The following is an 8,252-nucleotide window of genomic DNA, read 5'->3' as shown; positions in this document are numbered from 1 at the left end:
AGAAGCCAGTGAACGTGAGGACAGGAGGGACCAACGTGAGGACAGGAGGGACGCTCGAGATGAGAGGTGGCGGCAGGAAGATCAGAGGAGGCAGGATGCAATGTTGGGGCTGCTGCGTGAGCAAACAGACATGCTCCGGCGTCTTGTGGAGCTTCAGGAATGGCTGCAGGAAAACAGAGTGCCGCTACAGCCCCTGTACCCCTCCTCCCCCCTCCCCATGTTCCATATCCTCCTCACCCAGACGTGTAAGAATGCGGGGGGGGGGGAAGGCTCCGTACACCTTCCCATTCCACCCCAGTGGACAGCCCAAGCAAAAGGCTGTCATTTTTTTAACCTTTTTTTTAGTGGCCTTTTCCTTCCCACCGATCCTCCTCCCAAATCCCACCTGGGTTCCCTCCCTCTTTTTCTAATCTATTAATAAAGAATAAATGATTTTTAAATGATAGTGACTTTATTTGGTTTGAAAGCAAGCTGGGGGAAGGGGGAGGGTGGGTTCCTTACAGAAAATGAGTCAATAAAGGGGGCAGGTTTTCATGAAGAAGAAACAAACAGATATTTCACACTGTAGCCTGGCCAGTCATGAAACTGGTTTTCAAAGCTTCTCTGATGCACAGCGCTTCCTGGTGTGCTCTTCTAATCGCCCTGGTGTCTGGCTGCGCGTAATCAGCAGCCAGGCGATTTGCCTCAGCCTCCGACCCCGCCATAAAGGTCTCCCCCTTACTTTCACAGAGATTGTGGAGCACGCAGCAAGCAGAAATAACAATGGGGAGATTTCTTTGGCTGAGGTCAGAGCGAGTCAATAATGAACGCCAGCGACCTTTTAAACGGCCAAATGCACATTGTACCACCATTCTGCACTTGCTCAGCCTGTAGTTGAACAGCTCCTGACTCCTGTCCAGGCTGCCTGTGTATGGCTTCATGAGACATGGCATTAAGGGGTAGGCTGGGTCCCCAAGAATAACTATTGGCATTTCAACATCCCCAACGGCTATTTTCTGGTCCGGAAAGTAAGTCCCTTGCTGCAGCCCTTTAAACAGAGTAGTGTTCCTGAAGACGCGAGCGTCATGAACCCTTCCCGCCCAGCCCGCGTTGATGTTGGTGAAACGTCCCTTGTGATCCCCAAGTGCTTGCAGCACCATTGAAAAGTACCCCTTGTGGTTTATGTACTCAGTGACTTGGTGCTCTGGTGCCAAGATAGGGATATGGGTTCCATCTATCGCCCCACCACAGTTAGGGAATCCCATTGCAGCAAAGCCATCCACTATGGCCTGCACATTTCCCAGAGTCACTAACTTTCGTAGCAGCACCTGAGTGATTGCTTTGGCTACTTGCATCACAGCAGCCCCCACAGTAGATTTGCCCACTCCAAATTGATTCCCGACTGACTGGTAGCTGTCTGGCGTTGCAAGCTTCCACAGGGCTATCGCCACGCGCCTCTCAACTGTGAGGGCTGCTCTCATCTTGGTATTCTGGTGTTTCAAGGCAGGGGACAGCAAGTCACAAAGTTCCATGGAAGTGCCCTTACGCATGCGAAAGTTCCGCAGCCACTGGGAATCATCCCACACCTGCAACACTATGCGGTCCCACCAGTCTGTGCTTGTTTCCCTTGCCCAGAATCAGCGTTCCATGGATAGAACCTGCCCCATTAACAACATGATCTCCAAAGCACCGGGGCCCGTGGTTTCACAGAATTCTGTGTCCGTGTCCATGTCCATGTCCTCATCATACTTGTCGCTGCGCTGCCGCCGACGCTGCCTCCTTGCCTCGTTTTTCTGGTCCTGGCTCAGCATAAACTCCACGAGAACGTGCGAGGTGTTTACAATGTTCATGACTGCTGTCTTGAGCTCAGCGGGCTCCATGCTTGCCGTGGTATGGAGTCTGCAGTGTTCACCCAGGAAAAAAGGCGCGAAATGGTTGTCTGCCGTCCGTTGCTTTCATGCAGGGAGGGAGGGAGGGAGGAGGTGAGGCTGTACCCAGAACCACCTGCGACGATGTTTTTTGTCCCATCAGGCACTGGGATCTCAACCCAGAATTCCAATGGGCGCGGGAGACTGCGGGAACTATGGGATAGTTATGGGATAGCTGCCCACAGTGCAACGCTGCAGAAAACGACGCTAGCCCTGGTACTTGGACGCACACCGCCGAATTAATGTGCTTCGTGTGGCTGCATACATTTCGACTTTATACAACCTGTTTTCCAAATTCGAATTATATAAATTCGGATTAATCCCGTAGTGTAGACATACCCTTAGTCTTTCAAACCAGGCTCTTTACTCCTGAGGGCACTCTGCACCAAAGAATTAAAAATTCTGCGCCAAAAAAATAAAATTTTTAGCCTGTGAAAGGAATACCTGGGGTTTTAAGCTGCAAGCAAGGGCAGTTGGCCCCCAGAATCACTGCAAACTGCTTAAATAATCATTTAGGGTAGGAATTTGCTACTCATGTCCAATTTTGTAGTTTATTTAATTAATTTATCTAGTTAGTTCTTTCGTTTTGTTTATTTGCTAGGTAATTTGCTTTGATTTGTTTGCTATACCTTATAATCACTTAAAATCTATCTTTTGTATTTAATAAATTTAATATTTGTATAGATGATCATAATGGTCCCATCTGACCTTAAAGTCTATGATTCTGTAATAAACTTGTTTTTTCTAAAACCAGTGTGTGGCTATTATAACTTGGGGCAGAAGCTGTTGCATATCTCTCTCCACATTGAGGGAGAGGGTGAATTTCATGAGCTTACGTTGTACAGTTCTCTGTGCAACACAAGATGGAATAATTTTGGGTTTACCCTCCAGAGAGGGTGTGTGCCTGAGAAGCTGGTAAGTGCTCTAGCTGTATAGCCTTACCATGTAGGGGCTGGTCAGAAAGCCTGTGTGCATTTACAACAGTGGGCTGTGTCCCTGTGTGTATACTGATTGAAAGAGCAAGATTGGAGAGCTTAGCAACTTGCCACAGCAATACAGTGTGAGAGGGAGCCCAGGCTGGTAGGTCGGGGGGGGGCTCAGTGGTACCCCAGTTCCAGGCTGCACTCTGGGAGGAACCCATCAGACATCCTGAAAGAGGTGAGAGAGAGGAGGGATAGTCAGCTAAACAAGACTATTATGTATGTAGGCAGCGTCTGACACCCATCATCTCTCAACCTGGCCTAGCCAGATTGTGGGCTGACTGTTAATGGATGTTTATCATTTTCTATCTCCTCAGATCCATCTGTTCTATTCTTTCTCTCCTATCTCTGCAGAGTTGACTTATGCTGCTGTACTCCGAGAATGCCTGCCTGTGAACCTGTATTTCAGCCAATCTGCTATGGTAGAAAGAACTATTTATATCCCCCTTTAAAATTGGGCTCTCCAGAGCCTGTGGATTCTTTACCAAGGGTCGGGGTGGAGTCTCTGTCAGACAATTGTTAAATCAAGATTGATGTTTTGCTAAAACCTCTGCTCTAGGAATTATTTTGGGGCAGTCTCTGGCCTTTGTTATGCAGGAGGTCAGCCTAGATGATCACAATGGTCCCTTCTGGCCTGGAAATCTATTAATCTAACTATACTCAGACTCCTCAACACCTCATCCAAACCCTGAGTCCACAAGCCCCATCCCTGGCAGGTAGGTTAGCATGCTGATGGGGTACATTGCTGGAGCCTGTTGGGGGTAAAGGAAGGAGAGGGACTGAATGGTCCCTATAGTTCTCAGTGGTCTGAATCACTAGAGACATCTGCTGGTGCAACACATGAAGGACTTGAACAAGCTTATTCCTGCTTGGGAATGATCAGTGAGAATCACCACAGCCGGGCAGTTAGAGGAACTGCACTGGCCAAAATATAAATTCAGAGGCACTCCTCTGAACTTGTTTTTCTTACTGCTATTTAACAATTTGTAGGTACTCAAAATAAATTACCCTCACCTGGTGTCCTCTGCTCTCTAGTCTTATTGATGCATGCATAGTTAAATATCAATTACCTACCATGGGAGATGCCTGGCTTTCTAACCCATTAGACCAAAATGTTAGTCATAGGATCACAGCTATGTTTAGTTATGCAGGAGTCATATTATAGACTTATTATACCTGGTCCTTGTAACCTTTACAAGCTCTTATAAGAAAGTGCAACTGAGTCAGAGGTGGTTAAGTTTTAGGACTTCTCTAGACCAGTGCCTTCAGTTTGCTGTGGGGCTTGTTTCATATGCAGCCATTACAGATTAAAGTTATTCCCAGCATTTACTATTGCTATTTCATGTGCAATTTGCTAATATGCTTTCCAATTGCCTAGATACCAGCCTGACTGTGGGTATTCCCTGAAGAGTGTAAATGTGGAGGATTTTGCATACATACCCCCAATTACTTTTAGGCCCTCCTCTAACTCTGCCATGTGACCTGTATAAATCTCTCTCTGATGGCTGCAGGATTTTAATATTTGGAAGATAAAACTTAAATAGCTTCAGATGAGAAAATGTTAAAAAAAAATTCAGCTTGTTCACAGCTCTGAACTGATGTTCTGTGCAGAAAGATGATAAGAGATGATCCAGTTGTGCTGCTGGAAATGTATAATATAGGTCCTGTGCAACTTTAAGACCATTGGTCCAGCAGCAGGTTGGAGATTAGGACTCTGTCTTGCTGTGCTCACTTGGTCTGTTCAGAAGGCTTCAGAAATGTCAGAGAAATAATTTTTCCTCATGCAATTTGGTGCTTCTAGTAGAATTGTGGCATTTTCCACATTTTGCTTTGCCCGTCCCACACACACCCACACACCCTCCCCCCCCCAGGTCTACACTACAGAGTTTTGCCAGCACAACTATGTTGGTCAGTGTTAGAGAGCTTATTCCTTCACTCTCCCACTTCCCTGGTCCTTCTCGCATGAACAGAGAGCAACAATGTCCGAAGGTGCAAACAATTCGATGTTTATTGAGGTGAACTTCCAGCAAGCTTAAATCCAAGTTCCTTTTTCCTTATTTTCGAATCCCAACTTACTTCCTGTTTGCCCCTAATTTATATAGTAATATTCACAGCTATACCTTAACCAATCATTCTACTGAAATTTACCTAACCAATCCTAACATATTGTGACATGACTAGCTAACCAATTATATCCCATCACCTTAATTAGTTTACACCCAGCAAAATTAATTATACAGCAGATAGAAACAATCACAGAACCAGACAGAGATCATACAAATAAACATACAAAACAATACAGAAGCGAGGATTTCACAACTACATCTATAAAGACATAAGGGTTTCCCAGCTGTGTCTATTGATAAGTGAGTTCTTACCAGATAGAAAACTATCAAACTAAATTCCCTTTTACATCTTCTAGGCTCTTCCCTTTCTCTGGAGGTGATAGATCGGATAACCTTCCTAACAGCCCAGATTGCCTAATTTCAGTATGACTAACCAGGGCCTCAGACTGTCACAGAGGGCTGGTCCACACTAACCCCCATTTCGAACTAAGATACGCAACTTCAGCTATGTTATTCACGTAGCTGAAGTCGAACTATCTTAGTTCAAACTTACCACGGGTCCACACGCAGCAGACAGGCTCCCCCGTCGACTCCGCGTACTCCTCTCGCCAAGCAGGAGTACCGGCGTCGACGGCGAGCGCTTCTGGGATCGATCCCAGAAGATCGATTGCTTACCACCGGACCTGGAGGTAAGTATAGACGTACCCAGTGAGAGAAGGCCCTTACAAAGATTCTCTTTTATACCTCTATAACTAGCTAAATAATAAACATATACCTAAATTCTTAAAGTATAGGCCTTTACAGACAGGCTTGAATATCTATATCCTAACAGGGTGTGAGATTTGATCTCTGACCAACACAGCTGTGTCAGCAAAAGCCCCTAGTGTAGACAGTTATATCAGCTTATTTTGCTCTGGGGCATGGGGCTGGAATAAACTATGTTAGCAACAGTGCTGCCTCCATGCTAGGGGTGCTTTGCTGGTATAATGTATCAGTGTAGCTATACTGGCAAAGCAGTCCTAGTATAGACCTGGCCTAAATGTACACTGCAACCAGAGGTATAATTTGCAGCTTGTGTAGATGCACCTATGCCAGATACTATCTCGCTACCTTTCTGAAAGTAACAGGATATGGCAGCAAGGACTGTACCTGACCACCCTGAATTCATAACCCTCATTACTCACCTGCACTTGAGCCTATGCCACTGTGTCCTCATTGCCATTTTTAGCAAGCTAGGTCTCTTACAGCTAGTGCAGGTATACCTATATACATTGCACATTACTCTTCTGGGTGCAGTGTAAATGTAGCCAAAGCACACACTTTGCCCCAAGAAAGGCACACAAAGCATGTGCTGGTAGTAGAAAACTTGTCCATTCCATGTCTTAAAATCAACAAAGACATTGAAATGAAAGCAACTGGAAGGGAGTCACCCCTAAAGCTGTGGTTATAGGGTATCTGGTCAGTTCAATGAAGCCAGACACAAGTCAGCTTTTAGCAAAGACTTGATTTCAAGTCAGGAGCAGTTTGTAACAATCTCAAACATACCTTTGTGATAAGGCTGTGTTATTCTTTAGATGAAGTAGAGCTTGGTTTTAAGACCTCGAGTTAGGATGTACAAGGAGTTCCAAATTTTAAATGCAGTAAGTGTTTCTGCATCTTGGCTGAAGGCAGGGCCAGTGGGTAGGATTCTAACTTGGGAAACTGGGGTTCAATTCCCTGCTCTGCCACAGATTTCCATGTGACTGTATGCAAATTACTTTGCCTCAATTCTCTTTCTCTACCTCTACAATGTGGATAGCAGCACTACCTTGCCTTACCTCACAGGTGTGTTGTGAGGATAACTACATTGACTGTGGTGTTCAGACACTATAGAGATGGGTCCAGATAAATACCTCAGATAGCTGCTGCTTCCTGAGCAAGCCAGTTGGGAAGCTGCAGCCATCCTTAGAGAGGGATTATGTACATTGGATTCAGAATGTACAGACCCTCAGGGATTGTCCATGTTGGGAAACGTTTGATACATTAGCTGCATGCATATAAAAGCAGGGTTTGAGCCAGTGCAACTTAATCTGGTTTGTACTGGTGCAGCACTGCTACCATAGGTGCACAACACCCACTACAGACAAACCCTCAAGTGGCAGAGGTTCTGCCAGGCTAGCTCAGAGATTCACTTGACAGCCAAGGTAAAAATGGAGGTGATACCCCTGTTCTGGTTTTTAAAAGTGGATCATAGCTGAGTCACTAGCAGTCAGTGAAACTGCTTCTACTCCCAGGTTGGGTCTAAATGAAGTTTAGGAACAGATTTGGTTGAAGTTTTAACCAAAAATTAGCTCAAGTTCTACCCTTGGAAAATGGTGAATTTGGAATAATTTAAGGCTGATAACACTTGAAATACAGCTCTAGTTTTGCTAATCTGGGTTGTCATCTTTGTTGGAGGGTGGGATGTTTTCCAGATGAACTTTCTGTAAGTTTGATTTTAGAAGCTTGCAGAAGTTTCATGAGAAACACATGCAAGTGACAGACTGTTCTAAATTGGCAGGATAGAAAAGGCTTGGGTTTGCCAAAATTCCTGCAAGGTTTACTTCAGAGCCATCACTGCAGATACTGATTTTAAGATACCTTGGTTAAAAGATTAAGGTGGTCCAGGTGGTTAGCTCATTGTTCAGATGCAAGAGTGCATGAGAAAATATGCTACTCCTTGGAGGAGCAGGCTGGAGCCTACAGCATGTAGATAATCAGCAACTTGGTGGGGGTTGCACATATGGGAGCCCTGAACCAGGCTCCAACTGAACAGTTGGTAGTGACTTCTGACCTGTACCAAACCTGATTCAAAAGGGATTCCCCCCCCCTTGGGAAGCCACCACACGTTCTACCAGAGTGGAAGTAAAGTGAATAGATTGTTCTAGGTCAGGGATCAGCAACCTTTGGTGCGCGGCCCACCAGGGTAAGACCCCGGCAGGCCAGGCCCTTTTGTTTACCTGCTGCATCTGAACATTTGGCCAATCACTGCTCCCCCTGGCCATGGTTTTCTCTTCCAGGACAATGGGGGCTGCAGGAAGTGTTGGCGGCTGAGGGATGTGCTGGCCATGGCTTCTCGCAGCCCCCATTGTCCTGGAATGGCAGACCATGGGAGCCACGATCAGCTGAACCTGCAGACATGGCAAGTAAACAAAGCGGCCTGGCCTGCCAGGGGGCTTACCTGGGTGGACCGCATGCTGAAGGTTGCCAATCCCTACTCTAGGTGATGGGGTAACTGCAGCACCACACTAGGCCACAAGGGGGTGCTCAGGGCTGCCTGC

Source organism: Trachemys scripta, chromosome 10 (genome assembly GCF_013100865.1).
Source record: "Trachemys scripta elegans isolate TJP31775 chromosome 10, CAS_Tse_1.0, whole genome shotgun sequence".
NCBI classification, from domain to species: Eukaryota; Metazoa; Chordata; order Testudines; family Emydidae; genus Trachemys; species Trachemys scripta.
Note: the sequence above shows the minus strand (reverse complement) of the source record.